Source organism: Oryctolagus cuniculus, chromosome 1 (assembly GCF_051225735.1).
Source record: "Oryctolagus cuniculus isolate XC-2025 breed Fujian yellow rabbit chromosome 1, ASM5122573v1, whole genome shotgun sequence".
In the NCBI taxonomy this organism is placed as follows: Eukaryota; Metazoa; Chordata; class Mammalia; order Lagomorpha; family Leporidae; genus Oryctolagus; species Oryctolagus cuniculus.
In genome coordinates, this window is record NC_142867.1 from 17,314,587 (window position 1) to 17,335,515 (window position 20,929).

Below are 20,929 nucleotides of genomic sequence, written 5' to 3' on the forward strand. Positions count from 1 at the left end.
AATGTTTGCCAGGTAACCAAAGTTCCAAACTAACATTCAAAGTAACAAAGAGCTATCACTGGGCCCCCTGTGACATTTTAAATCATTGTAAAGGCTGATCAATTGTTATCATTAATCATGCTATTGCTATAACCAAATAATGTCATTTATATTCCAAAGCATATTTGCCTTGCACACCTTACACATTGAGTTATAAAGCCATACTTTACTAGCATTTTTATTAACATAACAAATAATTTCTTCCATATGGCTATTGTAGTAAAAAGTCCAATAATATTAGCCAACTTGCTGGCATGTTCTATGATCTTCTGATTAATATAATTGTGCATAAACATGTATAAACCATACAGCATACCAATTTATAAGCAATACATTTAAATTATTAGGAATATAAATTCAAATATATCAATTTATAAGCAATAAATTTAAAATGTTGGGAATATAATAAAACTTAATTATAATTTACTTTCCATATTTCCTCAACATTATTTTTATTAATGTCTCCCACTACATTTTATTCACTAAGCTCTATTAAACTCTAGATTTAAATACGGCTAAGCATAAGAGATATGAGTGTCAACAAAACAACTGAGTTTTGTCAGTTTCCAAGTCACTTAAAGCTATTCTTCAAAAGATACATCACTCAAACTGAGGCAAACGTGGAGACAGCTGTTTTTGAATCTTAGAATCTTCACAGTTTGACCTGTCAGGGCCATGGGACATCAAAAGCCCAAGTTGTGAACGTACTATAAGGTTAACTGTGTTAGTAGTGAAATGTCTGTTAGCTGAAGACCTCTGGAAACATTCAACAAGACATTTCGACTTGCAGAAGAAGAGAAGTTTGGAGTGGTACACAATCAGATTAACAAAGTTTTAACCCTTCTCAAGTATAAAATGGTATTACACCCAAATAATAATCTCTAAGGGAACTTCAGCTTAAATTGTAATACTTCTTATCACTATATGTAGAAGTCTACATTGTCAATAAATTGTCTGTGCAGTTAATAAAAAGGATAATCCTTAAATAATGTTGTGGAGTGACTTATTAAACTAATTTCCTATCATTTGGAGTTTCTAATATGTTCCAACATCAGGAGTCACAATCAGGAACATTAAGTGATATGACCTAAACAAATATTCAATGGCGAAGTATAACGTTAGGTGTTATAAACATAAGTAAGTACAAGAACATTTCAAAAGTTCATGGAAAATAGAGTTAAATATGTTTATGCTGGCGCAAAAAAAATCATAATCTCGTCATAGGTTTTCATAATATGCATTTTAATGAATTTATGAAGACCCTTCATGGACATATATTTCAATTTCTTTGCATCAGAATAAACAGCTTTTTAGTTCCACTTTCCCTGGACCTTTCGAAAGTGTCCTCACATAAGGTCTTAGAAACGTCTAAGTGTCAGGTGAAACCAACGCCAAAATTACCTCATAACTTTTCCTAAAATCCCTCTATTTCCACTAACAAATCCAGGCCTAAAACTGGCTCTACCACTTCATTCCTATTTAGAAGCTGAAGTATGCTGTCACCTTGCAATATGATTATTCTTCCACACTGTGGTCTTAGTTCTGCTAAGTCATTCTTATAGTCTTTATCAGTTTAAGTTGTTTTAACTGTCTTTAGAACACTAAATTATTAAATTTAAAATTTTTCCAATTTTGGTCCTCAAATACAATTCTGATATAATAGACAAATTAAACTTTAGGCAAGTGATTGCCACTCAGCTAATATCAGTGTTGTAAAGAGATTCAACTGAGTGAGTTTCATTATCCTAAAAATGTAAGTGAATCTAAAGTGTATGCCTTATGAAGTTACCTGAGAGTAAAAAACAATAATTTAAAGAGACGATTGTTAAATACAATGATAACTGGTATACTGAGCAATAAATTGAAACTTTTTTATTTAACTGACATCTGTTTAATTTTTTGTTTAGCTAAGTATAAAGGCTCAGTTAAACCAACTCATAAGACTGGTCAAGCAAGACACTTGAACTACATAATAGGACTTGAAAAGCAGTTGATGTTTAGTAGTTGTCTGGTAATCATACACACACATGCACACACACACACACACACATACACACAAATTGGTAGACTACCCTGAATATTAGATTTCCCCCTATAATATTGTATAATGCATTGTTCACAATTTGCAGTGTTTTGAAAACAACATAAATTGCACATAGCCAAATTAGAGATGTCTCATTGGACTCTTATAAAGTATATGGGAAATTTGGCTACATTCCAAAAAAGACTGATTTTAAACCATAAAAAATGAAAATTCATATAAAAGTACAACAGATTTAACAGACTTCTTTGAAATAAATAAAATTGTAGCACAATTTTCTACTTTTTCAAATGACTAAGAAAGTCGCAACTAATGTCTGCATTTTAAAAAAAGAATATTACCTGGATGAATTTGGGAGGGGGCAGAAAATTATACAGCATTACTGCACTCCATGGAATGTGCTGAATTCCAAAATGTACTAGCACTGAAAAACCATCTTGCATTGAGGTTTTCAAGAGACACAACGAGCCTGCCAAAAAAGCATCTGGTCTGTACTAACACTTGCTGTCTTCAGCACAGGCCTTCATGATGTCAGTCACGCTGCTCTTGCAAAATCCCTTAATGCAAGAGTTTTCAAAGCTGATTGGTTGGGGCTATGACCAATGGTGTGGGATTGAATTCATTTGCTCATTGAGTTTCATTTCATTGTCTGGAATTTGAACAAGTTAAGTTGTTGCATGGATGGAAAGTGACCAGATTCCAGCTTAGACCATACAGGTACAACATTTAAAATTATCTCAAAATGCACCTGTTGACAAATGCTGGTTCTCAATCATGTTGCTCAAGAAGAAAACCATCCATACATGCATAGACCATATTTTCCTGGCCCCACTGCCAGATGCTAGGAGCTTGCATGCCAAAGAGGGAAAAGGATCTTTGCCAACAATGATTAAGCCTATTAATACTACTTTGAAAATGACAAGAAAGATGCATGTGTCTATATACTGGTTGAGGGAGGTAATTCTCTCCTTAAACTCATAAGGCTAGGTACTGCTGCCTAAGAACCTGCAGGTACTCCTCAAACACCAACCTATACCCTAAGGAAACACAGATCTTGAAAATAAGCGGCAGCCCGTACATACTGCATCTTTAATCTCTTGCTGGGCATGACCCCCAGGTGGGCGGAAGCCTCTCTGGCCACCACCGATGCTGCCACCAGGCAAAGCAACAGAAGCCTCATCTTAACTGAGCCAGCCGCGTCGGCCACCCTCAGACAGACTGCAAAACTTAAGTTCTACACGATGAGACTTACCTACCCAAGAGCTTCTTCATGGCATTTGTCATCTCTGAGTTTCTCAGAGTGTAGATTAAGGGGTTCAGCATGGGGGTTATGACTGTGTAAAACACACTCACTGATTTGTCAATGGGGAAGGTCTTAGCAGGTCTTGCATACATAAAAATTCAGGGAACAAAGAAGAGAACAACCACAGTGATGTGGGAACCACAGGTCTGGAGAGCTTTCCGTCTCCCTTCCTGACTATGGTTCTTTAAAGAGTTCCAGATGACACCATAAGAGATGAGTAAGAGCAGGAACACAACAGTGCAGATCACACCTCCATTGGCCACCACTAAGAGACCAATGACATAGGTGTCAGTACAGACAAGTTTCAATAAGGGGTACATGTCACACGCAAAATGATCAATGATGTTGGGGCCACAGAATGGGAGCCCATAAATAGTGATGAGCTGAATGACTGAATGCAGAAACCCTCCAACCCAGGACACTACCAGCAGTACAACACACACCCATCGCCTCATGATAACCAAATAGTGCAAGGGCTTACAGATGGCCACATAGCGGTCATAGGCCATTGCCAACAGAATAAAGACCCCTGATCCACCAAAGAAGTGATCTATAAAAAGCTGGGTCATACATGATTGGAAGCTTATGGTGTGTTTCCCAAAGAACAAGTCTGAAATCAATTTAGGAGTAATGGCTGAGGAGTAAAAGACATCCATAGAGGATAAGCAGGCAAGAAAGAAGTACATTGGTGAGCCCAGGGTCTTACTGACAGAGACAGTCACGACAATGAGCAAGTTCCCCACCACAGTCAGAATGTAGATGATCAAGAACAAAACAAGAAGTATTTTCTGTCCCTGTGCATTCTGTGTAAGGCCCAAGAGCACAAAGTAAGTCACATTGTTCCTGGATTCCATCTCTTCTTTCACAGGGGCTGATTTCAGATGTTGGATACTGATTCCCTAAAAAAGGGGAAATATATTAACTATATGAAAATTTTAATATTTTATTTAGTCATTCTCTAAAAATGCATATGAGGGTCAATTCATGTTGAATCAGCTATAAACATGCAAAATATCAAGAAGGGTGAGAAATGGCCCCCTACACTCACTGAAGTGATACATACTCACTCATTCAAAGAATGACAAACCAATTTAATAATTCTCATAAAAGTATTCACATTATTTTAAGGGGTAACCAAGCTAAGACATCTTAATCATACTGGAATATTTGAAGCATTCTCAGAGGAACAACATTTAACTTGAGTATTGAGCAAAAGTGAGAATGATCTAGAAAGAGGGAAAAATAGAATTACACGAGGGAAGTATCATATACATTTACTAAATTATAACAACTAAAAATCACTGAAGGTAATTCACATATTCAAGGTGCATAGAAATAATTATTCATAGATCTTTACCGTCCAGATTGACATCTCAAAATGGGTATCAATTTTCTATTTCTAGACTCTTCATAATGTTGCCATTAACCTCTTTCTTCCTAACTAGTTTCTACATGATTAAATTATATAGCCTGCCACATTATTATTCATGCTAAAATTCATACAATACCTTTCATTCTGCTCTTCCACTCAGATTATTTTCAACGTATTTTAATAACATATCACCCCCAAATTTTATCATCCTCAGTACATCCCAGTTTCCACCATTCTACTCTAATAGCCTCTTTAGGTTCTCACTACTTTAATGTTCCAGAGTGCAGTAATCTACTCACATGACACAGCCCAAATGATCCCATTTAGATCTAACACATCACCCTTGGCTCAAAATCCCTACAATAAATTTCCATCCTACTTTCAACAAAATACAGTATTTCTATACTGCCTACAGAAATATTGATGCTTTAGATCAAAGCCATATTCCCAAATTTATTTCAATACATGGTAATTTCAGAAATCAGAAGCAGTGTAATGCTATAATAATATTATGGCAATGTTATTGGAAGTCTAAATGTTTATTTATTAATTCAATCAAAAACCTACATTGTTGTATGCTTTAGAAATAAAGTGGACTTTGAGATATCAGAGAAACTGCTAACTCATTTAGGATCACGATTTATGGGGCCAGCATTGTGGTGCAGCTCGTAAAGCTGCCGCTACAGTGCCTGCATAATATATGGGCGCTGGATCAAGTCCTGGCAGCTCCACTTCCAATCCATCTCTTTGCAAAGGCCTGGGAAAGAAGTAGAAAATGGCCCAAGTCCCAAGACCTGAGGAAGCTCCAAGCCCCTGGCTTCTGATAAGCATAGCTCCAACCATTGAGGCCGATTGGAGAGTGAACCAGTGGATGCAAGACCACTCTCTCTCTCTCTCTCTCTGCCTCTCCTTCTCTCTCTGTGTAACTCTGACTTTCAAATAAAAAATATTTTTTTAAAAGAAAACATTTAAAAGCCAGGCATCACATTGTAAGAGGAAAAACGTTGTGCAAGCTAAGAAATCACCTAACTCTACTACATTTTTCACCTAACTCTACTACATTAACAAATGGATGTATACTGCTTGGATGATGATCCCTAATTTAAAAGATGCTTAATATGCAAGCAGAAATGTTTTACTGTACTTAAATTTTGAGAAGAAATCATTCATACCTTGCAGATTTGTAAATGAAATTATTCTAAACATTTTTTGAGGATCTAATGTGATGAAACACAGGAAAGTGCTTATTACTGTACTTGAATGCTATGGAGAAAACATGAAAATCCCATTTGTGCAAACTGGTGTGTATATATATATATATATATATATATCAATCACAAGTTTATGTCCCCCTGCAATGCAAAATCACTAGAGAACAAAATATTTTCACCTAATCAGTTCCATTAAAATAGATAAAACATAATTTAATGAGTGGAAATGCTAACATTGCCAGCACACCTAGCATTAGTTTTGCAAAACTCTGCAAGATGCTATGTGATTCTCACATGTATGTTTCATACAAATAGGTTTATATTCATAGACACACAAATATCATCACATAAAGCATAAATATTGATACTTGTGCTAATATATGATACTTGTCCCCCCTTTACATGTGAAGAAACAGGCTCAGGAAATTCGGTAAATTTTCACACACTCATATACTTTTCAGTGACAGAAGTGGAATAAGAAACTAAACGTCCTTGACCTTCAAAGATCTTGGAAAATCAGAAGTTTTTCAACATGTCCACTCTTGCAAAGTCAAACAGTATAATTTCCTACATACCAGGAAAATACACACATGAAAATCTCTAAATTCTTCTGTTAACTGCCACTTTCTCACCTTTTGGAGGCTTCCTCAGAGCCTGATGGAGAGCTTTGTAACTGACGCCTTAGGACAAGGAAATGTGTCTTCCATGTTTTGGCCAGAGAGGGAGATACTTTCCTCCTTCAGTACATATTTGGTTTCTCATGACTCTGCCCAATTTCTTACATCATCTAAATATTTGAGTAAATTATAATGACTTGCGTTGGACACCTACTAAAAGGCATCAGATCACATAAAAAGAAAAATTGAAGAGTCTGCATCAGTAAATTCCTGAACAAAATAAACAAACAAAATGTAACAAACTAAATTATAACACTTGAGAAATCTTGGGAGGTAATTTAGAAACTCAAAGTGGATAGAAGTGATTATTTATAGATCTTGATTAACAGTCTGCATAAGAAGAGAACAACCAGTCATGTTACCAGGAGATGTTTCCTTTATTGTCTGACTTCTTTCCTTCCAAATTCAAGGAAGAAAAATTTCATTCAGATATTTAACCCATCTCATTCAATTTTGTTGCAAGCCAAACTTTTCTGTGGTATTTGAGATGGCATTCTTGCAATAAGTAATTGCTTGTCTGGAAACAGTTGTATCACACCTGAAGAGTATAGCATCTTCTCCAACAGGGTCCAAAAGCACAGGATAACTTATATCTCCTAACCTCACATAGCCCTGAGACCTGCATCTGGAGCTTGGCCAAAGTTCATGCTTAATTAAATTCACTGGGATTTTCCACAAAATATTTAAACAATTGTATATAAAGACGTTATCATACCAATCACATGACCAGCGTCAGGGAGGCTCAACTAGGAGGTAAAAAGTGCTTCAGAACCATTGTTGATGCTATTTCTAGTTGAGAATAAAATATCAGCCTTTATGTTCCAACAGGATATGTATCACTTCCCTCCCCTACTTTGTCTTATCCCTGATGTGGCTGTAATAACTGAAAATCGATTAAATCATTCAAATTCTTAGGAATTTTACGAAGTGCCTACATGATTCAGATTCTAACCACAAGCTAGAGATACTGAGTTAACAAAACAGAAAAATAATATTAGGATTAACGTTTTGCTTTCAGTGACCTTAAGTCTTATAAGGGAGTCAAACATTAAAAATGGGAGCAGCTTAATATAGGCAATCACAACTTGGGACCAATGCTAATAGCTTGACAAATAAAGTAATGAGACAGAAAATAAAGGGGCAGAATGGACTCTGTATAAAATGGAAACGGCCTTATTCAAAAGCTGACAGGTAACAGAAGTACAAAAAATAAGAAGAGACTACAGGAAGGACATTTACATCTGGAGAACTCAAACACTGAAAACAGTTTGGCAATCTCAAGACAATGAGAGGCTATTGTACATGAATGGTAATACAAAGGTAAGGCAGAACAGTAAACCCAGCCAGGCAGGGGAGACTTTCCTAAAGAATTTGAATTTCAGTGCCACCTGCAAGGCCAGCATCCCCTATGAGTGCTGATTTCAGTCCCAGTTGCTCCCATGTCTGATTAGTCCCATTAGTTTAGTCCCATGTCTGATCCAGCTCCCTACTAATGCGCCTGGGACAGCTGTGGAAGATGAGTCAAGCATTTGGGCCCCTGAGACCCAAGTGAGAGACCAGAATGGAGGTCCAGGCTCCTGCCTTCAGCCTTGCCCAGACCTGGACCACATTGCAATCATTTACAGAGTGAACCTGTAGATGGCAGACCTTTCTCTCTCTCTCTCCCTTTCCAACTCTTGTTTCCTCCTCTCTATGTAACTTCCTATCAAATGAATACATAAATCCTTTTCAAGTTTTGAATTTCAATTGAAATTATTTTAATACATGTAATGAAACATCTGTGAAGCATCAAATACCCCATATCGTTTACAGTTGTAAATCTCAAAAATGTTCGGATTTTTTAAATGAATAAATAAACTGAAAATATCAAAGTTAAATAAGTAAATAAGAAAACATGAAAATAGGAAAATATGGCAGGTGTCTCAATTTAAAACTTGGGAATTTCCAACACATTGCAACTTCAGGCAGTCGCTGCTTCCTCACCAGCACAAAAGCCACAACCAGCCTGTGTGACAGCCGGGTCTGTACCACCCAAACCCTTCTCTAAACCATCTAACCCTGACTGTGTACCACCTGAACTTCCCTTTCTTTTCAAAATTTATTTCAAAGGCAGAGAGAGAGAGGGAGGAGAGAGAAATCTCCCATCCAGTGAATCATTACCCAGTGGCCACAATAAACCAGGAAGAAGGAATTCCATCCAGCTGTCCACATAGGTGGCAGTGGCCCAATCACTCGGACCATTACCAGCTGCCTTCCCAGCAGAGCAGAGCAGCCAGAACTCTAAGTGATGCTCGGGTAGGGGTTGCCAGCATTCCAGGTGGAATCCTAAATGCTGCACCACAGCCCTCCTTCCATGCACCTCCAAGCTCCCCTTTCATGTAGTGGAAACAAGTTCCACGATGTTGCCAATGTGGAACCAGCACCAACCAGAAATACCCAACATGGCTGCAGGCTCTGACTCTGAGATGACACTGTAATGTCATTATGATAAAATTAGCATGGCTGGTACCTCCACTCCAATCATGCATCTGACACCATGACTTGATGTTTCCCAAAAAGGATACAGAAATGAGTGGTACTGGATCCTGCCTCCAAACTCCACTCACTTTTGATAGGTAATGTAGCCTCTGCACAGACACCTGCGGACCACCTCAAGCCTCATGATATATAAAGGGACAGTCCCAGGTTTGACAGGGTGGTTTTGGTTCATTCTTTCTCTCTTTCTCTCAAGGTTGCCCAAATACAGTTCTTGATTGTGCACTTTTTCTTTGTTTTGAGTAATGAATTTCATATAATACATTGATTCTTCTTAAACATGCTAGATATGATTCTGCATCTTCAGATAAGAACTGTGAAATATACAAATGCCCTATGTATGCAAAATGGCATAATATCACACATCGTCAGCAAAATACCATCAAAACACCAATGGTATATCACCTCACCCTATTTAAAATGATTACCAAAAACACATAAAGTCTAATATTGGTGAAAAAAGGAGAATGGAGAACTCTTACACAAAGCTGGTGGGAAAGTAAATTATTATATCCACTGTGGAAAACAGAATAGAGATTCTTTCCAAAAAAATTTAGAGGAGCTGGCACTGTGGCTTACTTGGTTAATCCTCCACCTGTGGGACTGACATTGCATATGGGTGCCAGGTTCTAGTCCCGGTTGCTCCTCTTCCAGTCCAGCTCTTTGCCGTGGCCCCAGAAAGCAGTGGAGGATGGCACAAGGGCTTGGGCCCCTGCACCCATAGGGGAGACTAAGAGGATGCACCAGGTTCCTGGTTTCAGATTGGCATAGCTCCGGCCGTGGCAGCCATTTGGGGAGTGAACCAACAAAAGGAAGACCTTTCTCTCTGTCTGTTTCTCTCTCTCTCTCTCTCTTTCACTGCTAACTCTTTCTGTAAAATTTCTTTTAAAAAAGTAGAAATAGAACTTAAATATATTATGTATAGATCCAAAATACATGAAATCATTATATCAAAGAATCATCCATCTGGTCCTGGGCTTTTCTTTGTTGGGAGGGCCTTTATTACTGTTTCAATTTCTGTCTCAGTTATGGGTCTGTTTAAGTTTTCGATGTCTTCCTGGTTTAATTTAGGTAGGTTGCATGTGTCCAGGAATCTATCCATTTCTGATAGGTTTCCCTGTTTGCTGGCATACAATTCCTTGTAGTAATTTCTGATGATTCTTTTTATTTCTGTGGTGTCTGTTGTTACGTTTCCTTTTTGATCTCTGATTTTATTGATTTGGGTCTTTTCTCTTCTTTTTTTAGTTAGTTGGGCCAATGGGGTGTCAATTTTGTTTATTTTTTCAAAAAACCAGCTCTTCACTTGGCTGATTTTTTGTAATTTTTTTTTTGGATTCAATGCTGTTGATTTCTTCTCTGATTTTAATTATTTCTCTTCTCCTACTAGATTTGGGTCTGGTTTGCTATAGGTTTTCTAGATCCTTGAGGTGAATTGAAAGCTCATCTATTTGGTGCCTTTCCAATTTCTTGATGTAGGCACCTATTGATATAAACTTTCCTCTTAACACTGCTTTTGCTGCATCCCATAAGTTTTGGTATGTTGTGCTGTTATCTTCATTTACTTCCAGAAAATTTTTGATTTCTCTTTTAATTTCTCCTATGACCCATTGTTCATTCAGGAGCATGTTGTTTAATCTCCATGTGTTTGTGTATGCTCTAGGGATTCCTGAGTTGCTAATTTCCAACTTCATTCCTTTATGGTCTGAGAAGCTGCATGGTATGATTCTAATTCTTTTGAATTTGCTGAGACTTGCTTTATGGCCTAGTATGTGGTCAATCCTAGAGAAGGTTCCATGTACTGCTGAGAAGAATGAAAATCTTTAGCTGTAGGATTGAAAGAACTGTATATATCTGTTAGATCCATTTGGGTTATAGTGTCGTTTAAATCTACTGTATCCTTGTTGATCTTCTGTCCTGTTGATCTGTCTATTTCTGAGAGTGGAGTATTGAAGTCCCCTAGTACTATTGTATTGGGGTCTAAGTCTCCCTTTAAGTCCTTTAACAAATCTTTTAGATAAACCGGTGCCCTGTAGTTAGGTGCATATACATTGATAATTGTTATATCGTCTTGTTGTATTGATCCCTTAATCATTATATAGTGTCCCTCTTTGTCACTCTTAACAGTTTTTGTGGTAAAGTTTATGTTGTCCGATATTAAGATGGCTACGCCTGCTCTTTTTTCATTTCTGTTGGCATGCTATATCTTTTTCCAGCCTTTCACTTTCAGTCTGTATGCATCTTTGTTGGAAAGATGCATTTCTTGTAAGCAGCAAATAGATGGGTTTTGTTCCTTAACCCAATCAGCCAATCGGTGTCGTTTAACTAGACAGTTCAGGCCATTAACGTTCAATGTGACTAATGATAAGTGGTAACTTTGCCCTGCCATTTGCCAAAGATAAGTTCTAATATATGCTTTGAATTCCCTGTGATCTTTTGCTGTGAGCTTTCCTTCCTTTACCTTCTTTCATACTGATGATCGTGTTTCTGTGTTTCTGTGTGTAAGACATCTTTAAGCATCTTTTGTAGGGCTGGATGAGTAGCAACAAATATTTTCAATTTCTGTTTGCTATGAAAAGTCTTTATTTCACCTTCATTCACAAATGATAGCTTTGCAGGATATAATATTCTGGGCTGGCAGTTGTTCTCTCTTAGTACCTGTGCTATATCTCGCCATTCCCTCCTAGCTTGTAGGGTTTCTGATGAGAAGTCAGCTGTGAGTCTGATTGGAGATCCTCTGAGAGTAATCTGACGTTTCTCTCTTGCACATTTTAGGATCTTTTCTTTATGTTTCACCGTGGTGAGTTTGATTACAATGTGTCGTGGTGAGGATCTCTTTTGGTCGTGTTTATTAGGGGTTCTGTGAGCTTCCTGTACTAGGATTTCTCTGTCCTTCTCCAAACCTGGGAAATTTTCTGCTAATATCTCACTAAAAAGGCCTTCTAATCCTTTCTCCCTCTCCATGCCTTCAGGAACTACTAGAACCCAAATGTTGGGTTTTTTAATAGTATCCTGAAGATTCCTGACAATATGTTTTAGATTTCTAATTTCCTCTTCTTTTCTTTGGTCTGACTGTATCCTTTCCTGTTCTCTGCCTTCTTCTTGGAGAAACCCTTCAAGATATTGGCACAGGCAAAGAATTTCTGGAAAAGACCTGGGAGGCACAGGCAGTCAAAGCCAAAATCAACTATTGGGATTGCATCAAATTGAGAAGTTTCTGTACTGCAAAAGAAACAGTCAGGAGAGTGAAGAGACAACCGACAGAATGGGAAAAATATTTGCAAACTATGCAACAGACATAGGGACACTAACCCAATGTTGGTGGGAATGCAAACTGGTCAAGCCACTATGGAAGTCAGTCTGGAGATTCCTCAGAAACCTGAATATAACCCTACCGTTCGACCCAGCCATCCCACTCCTCGGAATTTACCCAAAGGAATTTAAATTGGCAAACAAAAAAGCGGTCTGCACCCTAATGTTTATTGCAGCACAATTCACAATAGCCAAGACCTGGAACCAACCTAAATGCCCATCAACGGTAGACTGGATAAAGAAATTATGGGATATGTACTCTTTAGAATATTATACCGCAGTAAGAAACAACGAAATCCAGTCATTTGCAACAAAATGGAGGAATCTGGAACACATCATGCTGAGTGAAGTAAGCCAGTCCCAAAGGGACAAATACCATATGTTCACCCTGATCGGTGACAACTGACTGAACACCAAAAAGGAAACCTGTTGAAGTGAAATGGACACTATGAGAAACGGTGACTTGATCATCATAGCCCTGACTGTTAATGAACAACTTAATACATTATCCCTCTTAGTATTTTTTTGTTTGTTCTACTTAATACTTTTGGTTGAATGCTGTAATCAATACACAATTCTTCTTAAGTGCTGAAACTTAACTGAAAAGTGATCGCTGTTAGATATAAGAGTGGGAATAAGAGAGGGAAGAGATGTGCAATTCGGGACATGCTCAAGCTGACTTTCCTCAAACGGTAGAGTTAGAAACATACCAGGGGATTCCAATACAATCCCATCAAGGTGGCATGTACCAATGCCATCTCACTAGTCCCAGTGATCAATTTCTGTTCACAATTGATCATAATGATAGGACTAAGAACCAAAGGGATCACAGAAACAAGAATAGTGTCTGCAAATACTAGCTGATAGAATCAAAAAGGGAGAGAATGATCCAACATGGGAAGTGAGATACACAGCAGAACCATAGAATGGCAGATGTCCTAAACAGCACTCTGGCCTCAGAATGAGCTCTTAAGGCATGCGGATCTGGCTGAAAAGCCCATGAGAGTATTTCAGGCATGGAAAGCCAAGACACTCTGGGGGAAAAAAAAAAACCTAAATGAAAGATCTCCGCGAGTGAGATCCCAGTGGAAAGAACAGGTCATCAAAGGAGGTACCTTTCTCTGAAGGGAGGAGAGAACTTCCACTTTGATCATGGCCTTGTTTAAATATGATCAGAGTCGGTGAACTCAGGGGGCTTCCATAGCCTTGGCAGCTCATGACAAGAACCTAGGGTGATTACTGATGCCCTAAACAAGAGTGTCAATTTGTTAAGTCAACAACAGGAGTCACTGTGCACTTACTCCTCATGTAGGATCTTTGTCCTTAGTGTGTTGTACATTGAGATTTAATGCTATAACCAGTACTCAAACAGTATTTTTCACTTTATGTTTCTGTGTGGGAGCAAACTGTTGAAATCTTTACTTAATGTATGCTAAACTGATCTTCTGTATATAAAGAGAATCGAAAATGAATCTTTATGTGAATGGAAGGGTTGAGGGAGTGGGAAAGGGTTGGTTGCAGGTGTGAGGGACATTTTGGGGGAAACCATTGTAATCCATAAGCTGTACTTTGGAAATTTATAATCATTAATGAAAGTTAAAAAAATAAATAAAAAATAAATTTAAAAAAGCGTATATACTTGTCTACCAACCTGAGCAAAATATCTCCATTTCTATTTATCACAAAAATGAACAACCATCAGTGTCAGAAGCATTTACTTAGTAAGCATCCTTTTCCCAAGAATAGATACTCTTTTATGGGGTAAGCAGTTGTGATAGCAATTTGTTCATCAAATACTTATTAAAATTTATTTGGGGCCAACCTTTGTTTGAGGTGCTAAGCACACTAGTAACACTACTTGAAAACAAATCCTTTATTTTATGTCTTTATGTATTCTGACTGCATGGTATGTTGACATCAAAATCAGAGTAAAATGACTTTTTTTTTTTTTTTTGACAGGTAGAGTGGACAGTGAGAGAGAGACAGAAAGAAAGGTCTTCCTTTGCCATTGGTTCACCCTCCTTGGCCGCCGCGGCAGGCGCGCTGCGGCCGGCGCACTGCGCTGATCCGATGGCAGGAGCCAGGAGCCAGGTGCTTTTACTGGTCTCCCATGGGGTGCAGGGCCCAAGCACCTGGGCCATCCTCCACTGCACTCCCTGGCCATAGCAGAGAGCTGGCCTGGAAGAGGGGCAACCAGGACAGAATCCGGCGCCCCAACCGGGAATAGAACCTGGTATGCTGGCGCCACTAGGTGGAGGATTAGCCTAGTGAGCCGTGGCGTCGGCCAATAAAATGACTTTTACAAACAAACAAGCATGGACAAGAAAAATAAGACTGATAACTATAATAACTACAAGTCCTCAGAAGGATGGGACCAGTGGATCAGAGAAGAGGAGAAATGGATTCAGGTATGGCCAAGGGGTAGGAGTTCTTGTTGCCATCAAGAACTCCATGAAGTACAGTCAGTGCTTATGTATTCTTCCTCACAGCACGGAGAGAGAGATTATTTATAACCCTTTAAAAAATTAGCTAATTGCCTTATGCAAGTTGAATGTGTCTATTTTAATTTTAGTTTAATATGAGTTGGTCTTCATAACTAATATTATGAGTATTTAGTTCCTCTGGGAGTGTACTTAGATCATTTCATTTGATGTAACTCTATTATTCCCCTTCATCTGAAACTTTAAGGGGCATTGATTTCCAAATATTCACATTATAAATGAGAAAGGTAGGATTTTCTTCAAGATTGTCTTCCTCAAACAATAGACTCTCAACCATGGTCATAGACTAAACCCATCAGCCATTCCTAAAATTGTGCATATGGTAATGATCCACAATCTCCCTGTAAACAGGAAAAACACTAAAAATAAGAATCTTATGTAAATGACTACTAAAAATGACAATGTCATTAAGTTTTGCTCCAAATAATACAGCAGCAATAAATGATCCAATTTTAGTGTTTAGGAAGAAAAAGCAAAAGAACCATACCAGATGTTCCAGTATCAGAAAATACAGAAAGAGAAAAAAGAGAATGAATGCCTAAAACTGTTCTAATTTTCTACAATATTTGAAATTTTTTCTGATTTCAAATTAACAACTATTCTATGAAAATAAATATTGAGAATGTCATGAGCTCAAAGAATCTGCTGTGAAGGATTCTTCCTTAATGAATTGAATCCATTAATAGTACAGGATATGCAAATGATCTCTGGGAATGTTGCTCAAAGTCCAGGCAAAGATCTACTGCATATGCTGAAAGCACATCACCATTTGAAACCTGTCTACTGCACTAGAATGTGTGGAGCTGTATCCTGGGAATCTACCCATCTACAAAGTCCTTTAAGCCTTTGAAAGTACACTGAGGATTAGCTGCAAAATGAGTGATAGAAATATCTAAACAGGATATTCTTAATGAAAAATGATTTACCTCTTCACTTTTACATCAAAAGGCATCAAACTCAGAACCAACATATTCAGGCATCAGTACAATACTTGGCCCTGAATCTTAGATGCTATGTTCTTTTCACTTTACCATCTAAGGATGCAGTCATGTTATGTTTAGAATATTTCTCCATTACACTACATTTAGATCTACATCTTCTTCATAGCATAATATATCTGCATTTCTGGGAACTTAAACAGCTCAACATAGGAGTTACCATGATATAACACTGCCAAAGCTCAATTTCTTTTTTTTTTTTTTTTGAGAAGTGGTCACAGGGTGCTGTAGACACACAAATATGCAGTACACAAAGAACACAATGACCACAGTCACATGAAAGACACAGTGGAGAGGGCTTTGTGCATTTCCTCCATGATTTGAAATTTCAACCTGTATTGGAAGACCTCACAGGAGAACATCAAAAGGAGAAAATGAGAAGATGAGCCCACTCTTGGCAGCAACCATGAGAATAGAGTTGTCGACATAGATGAGGTTCAACAAAGGATTCCTCATAGCAAGCAGGTGGGCTTGTCACTGGGTCACACAGGCAGTCAGACTGTGATGAGTATTCAAACTCGGCATGGCCTGAGCCTGTAGCTCCTATCTCTTCTTGGAGATGGACACACATGTATCAGTGCATGGTCATCCTGCAGCACAGTGAGGGCCACATAGTGTCACAGACCATCCCTCAGTAGAATGATCTCAGCAGAACCAAGAGGTACTAGAAAAGCGGCCCATCATGCATTCCCTGGAAGAGATTTTTCTTGTTGTTGTTGTTTCCTTAGAGAAAAGTGTCAGTTAGCATTTTAAGGATCATGGAAGAAGCACAGCAGTTATCTATAGGGGATCGGTAACACAGCCAAAATTTGTAAAGAACTGCTGGGGAATATAAAAGGAGACCTGACTAGATAAAAACACTTCTCTTCATGGACAGCACTTCTCAAATCTATAGAGATATATATTGTTCCATAAATAAAATCACATCCAAAATAACTGAACTTAGTTTTGTGACTAGTTTACACTGAATTTGAAAACATGCATTCCCAAAAATAAGCATGTTTCTAAAAAAAATTGAGGGGCTACAAGCCTTATAGGTAAGACAAAAGTATTATGCATAAAATGTTTACTCTGGGAGTAAAATAGGATGACATTAGTGAAAGATGAATGGAAGTTTACTTTTATTACACAATTAAATGGGATTTTCTTGTTCTTGTTATACTATAGTTTGTCTTATTTTACAAAACAGAAGTATCACTAGCCAAATATTTCATATGTATACAACAGAATCTGATTGTAGAGAATTATCTTCACACCACAAAAGATCTTAACTATTTAATAAAAGGTCAATATAAAGGCTCAAATAACTATAGATAAAACTAATACTTAGAAAGAAAATTTTCAATAAGAATGAATAAAATTATTAATAATCAATGTAACTGAAAATTGTACCCACTGGTTAACTAAACAGTGTGTATCGACTATCAGATATAGATGTTTTATGACTTCCTAGCTGAGACAATATACAAAACTATTAAAAAGCTTACCAGAGAGGGAACAAGTTGTTATTCATAATACAAACATGAAGTTATTTGCATAATTAACATAAATTTTTGGAAGAAAACAAATTTTCAAAGGACTCTTGGGTCCAAGGAGATGACCCCAGAATTCGAAGACTGTCTTCATGGAGATGAAGAAACTTAAGTTGTTTTTCAGCATTATAAAACTTTATTTTCACAATTCTAAAGAAGTAAATGCCCGAACTTTACAATTCCTCACTTATTTCTACCAAAAGAGATTTGAAAGATAAATAAGTAAAAGCTTCAGAATATCAAACCATGTTTAAAAATTCTGTGGGTTAATTTTAAAATCTGAGTTATTTTAAATGATGACAATAACAGAATGCTTTCCAGTTAGCCAAAGTTAACATTCAAAATGAGACCTATCACTGGGACCCCTGTGACATTTAAATCACTGTAAAGGCTGACCAATTGTTATCATTAATAATGCTATTGCCATAAGCCAATAATGTCATTTATATTCCAAGCATATTTGTCTTGCACACCTTAGATAATGAAGTATAAAGCAATGCTTTACTAGCATTTTTTAACATAACAAATAATTTCTTCTGTAATGGCTATTGTAGTAAAAAGTCTAATAATATTAGCCAAATTGCTGGCATGTTCTATGATCTTCTAATTAATATAATTGTTCATAGACATGTGTAAACAAATTTATAAGCAACAATTTTAAAAATATCAATATATAAGCAATAAATATAAAATGATAGGAATATAATAAAATTATATTATAGTTTACTTTATTTCCTTAACACACACATATGCATACACACACACACACACAAATTGGTAGACTACTCTGAATATTAGCTTTCCCCCTATAATATTGTATAATGCACTGTTCAAAATTAGCAGTATTTTGAAAACAACATAAATTGCACATGGCCAAATTAGAGATGTCTCATTGGACTCTTATAAATTATATGAGAATATGGGAAATCTGTCTACATTCCCAAAAGGACTGATTTTTAAATCAAAAAAAATGAAAATTCATATAAAAGGACCACAGATTTACTTATTTCTTTGAAATAAGTAAAATTGTAGCACAATTATCTACTTTTACAAATGACTAAGAAAGTCGCAACTAATGTCTGCATTTTAAAAAAAGACTATTACCTGGATGAATTTGGGAGGGGGCAGAAAACTATACAGCATTACTGCACTCCATGGAATGTGCTGAATTCCAAAATGTACTAGCACTGAAAAACCATCTTGCATTGAGGTTTTCAAGAGATACAACGAGCCTGTCAAAAAAGCATCTGGTCTGTACTAACACTTGCTGTCTTCAGTACAGGCCTTCATAATGTCAGTCACGCTGCTCTTGCAAAATCCCTTAATGCAAGAGTTTTCAAAGCTGATTGGTTGGGGCTATGACCAATGGTGTGGGATTGAATTCATTTGCTCATTGAGTTTCATTTCATTGTCTGGAATTTGAACAAGTTAAGTTGTTGCATGGATGGAAAGTGACCAGATTCCAGCTTAGACCATACAGGTACAACATTTAAAATTATCTCAAAATGCACCTGTTGACAAATGCTGGTTCTCAATCATGTTGCTCAAGAAGAAAACCATCCATACATGCATAGACCATATTTTCCTGGCCCCACTGCCAGATGCTAGGAGCTTGCATGCCAAAGAGGGAAAAGGATCTTTGCCAACAATGATTAAGCCTATTAATACTACTTTGAAAATGACAAGAAAGATGCATGTGTCTATATACTGGTTGAGGGAGGTAATTCTCTCCTTAAACTCATAAGGCTAGGTACTGCTGCCTAATAACCTGCAGGTACTCCTCAAACACCAACCTATACCCTAAGGAAACACAGATCTTGAAAATAAGCGGCAGCCTGTACATACTGCATCTTTAATCTCTTGCTGGGCATGACCCCCAGGTTGGCGGAAGCCTCTCTGGGCTATTACCGATGCTGCCGCCAGGCAAAGCAACAGAAGCCTCATCTTAATTGAGCCAGCCGCATCGGCCACCCTCAGACTGCAAAACTTAAGTTCTACACGACGAGACTTTTCTACCTAAAAGCTTCTTCATAGCATTTGTCATCTCTGAGTTTCTCAGAGTGTAGATTAAAGGGTTCAGCATGGGGGTTATGACTGTATAAAACACACTCACTGATTTGTCAATGGGGAAGGTCTTAGCAGGTCTTGCATACATAAAAATTCAGGGAACAAAGAAGAGAACAACCACAGTGATGTGGGAACCACAGGTCTGGAGAGCTTTCCGTCTCCCTTCCTGACTATGGTTCTTTAAAGAGTTCCAGATGACACCATAAGAGATGAGTAAGAGCAGGAACACAACAGTGCAGATCACACCTCCATTGGCCACCACCAAGAGACCAATGACATAGGTGTCAGTACAGACAAGTTTCAGTAAGGGGTACATGTCACACGCAAAATGATCAATGATGTTGGGACCACAGAATGGGAGCCCATAAATAGTGCTGAGTTGAATGACTGAATGCAGAAACCCTCCAACCCAGGACACTACCAGCAGCACAACACACACCCATCGCCTCATGATAACCAAATAGTGCAAGGGCTTACAGATGGCCACATAGCGGTCATAGGCCATTGCCAACAGAATAAAGACCCCTGATCCACCAAAGAAGTGCTCTATGAAGAGCTGGGTCATACATGATTGGAAGCTTATGGTGTGTTTCCCAAAGAACAAGTCTGAAATCAATTTAGGAGTAATGGCTGAGGAGTAAAAGACATCCATAGAGGATAAGCAGGCAAGAAAGAAGTACATTGGTGAGCCCAGGGTCTTACTGACAGAGACAGTCACAACAATGAGCAAGTTCCCCACCACAGTCAGAATGTAGATGATCAAGAACAAAGCAAGAAGTATTTTCTGTCCCTGTGCATTCTGTGTAAGGCCCAAGAGGACAAAGTAAGTCACATTGTTCCTGGATTCCATCTCTTCTTTCACAGCTGCTGATTTCAAATGTTGGATATTGTTTCCCTAAAAATAACAGGAAATCCACTAAATATATGAAAATTTTAATATTTTATTTAGTCATTCTCTAAAAATGCATATGAGGGTCAATTCATGTTGAATCAGCTATAAACATGCAAAATATCAAGAGGGGTGAGAAATGGCCTCCTACACTCAGTGACTAGATACCTAATCACTCATTCAAAGAATGACAAACCAATTTAATATTTGTCATAAAAGTATTCACATTATTTTAAGGGGTAACAAAGCTAAGACATCTTAATCATACTGGAATATTAGAAGCATTCTCAGAGGAAGTGCATCTAACTTGAGTATTTGAAAAAGTGAGAATGAACTAGAAAAAGGGCAAAAATAGAATTACACAAGGGAAGTATCATATACATTTACTAAATTATAACAACTAAAAATCACTGAAGATAATTCACATATTCAAGGTGTATAGAACTAACTATTCA

At 37.5% G+C, this 20,929-nt stretch overlaps 4 pseudogenes; all 4 read right to left on the reverse strand.

Annotated features, from left to right (window-relative positions):
• Positions 1-2,673: 2,673 nt before the first annotated feature.
• LOC103351801 (thioredoxin reductase-like selenoprotein T pseudogene) lies at positions 2,674-3,260 on the reverse strand (annotated as a pseudogene).
• A 68-nt stretch (positions 3,261-3,328) lies between these two features.
• LOC100352312 (olfactory receptor 4A47-like) lies at positions 3,329-4,237 on the reverse strand (annotated as a pseudogene).
• Positions 4,238-18,874: 14,637 nt separating this feature from the next.
• LOC103351800 (thioredoxin reductase-like selenoprotein T pseudogene) lies at positions 18,875-19,462 on the reverse strand (annotated as a pseudogene).
• A 43-nt stretch (positions 19,463-19,505) lies between these two features.
• Positions 19,506-20,435, reverse strand: LOC100352058 (olfactory receptor 4A47-like; annotated as a pseudogene).
• Between the last annotated feature and the right edge of the window lie 494 nt (positions 20,436-20,929).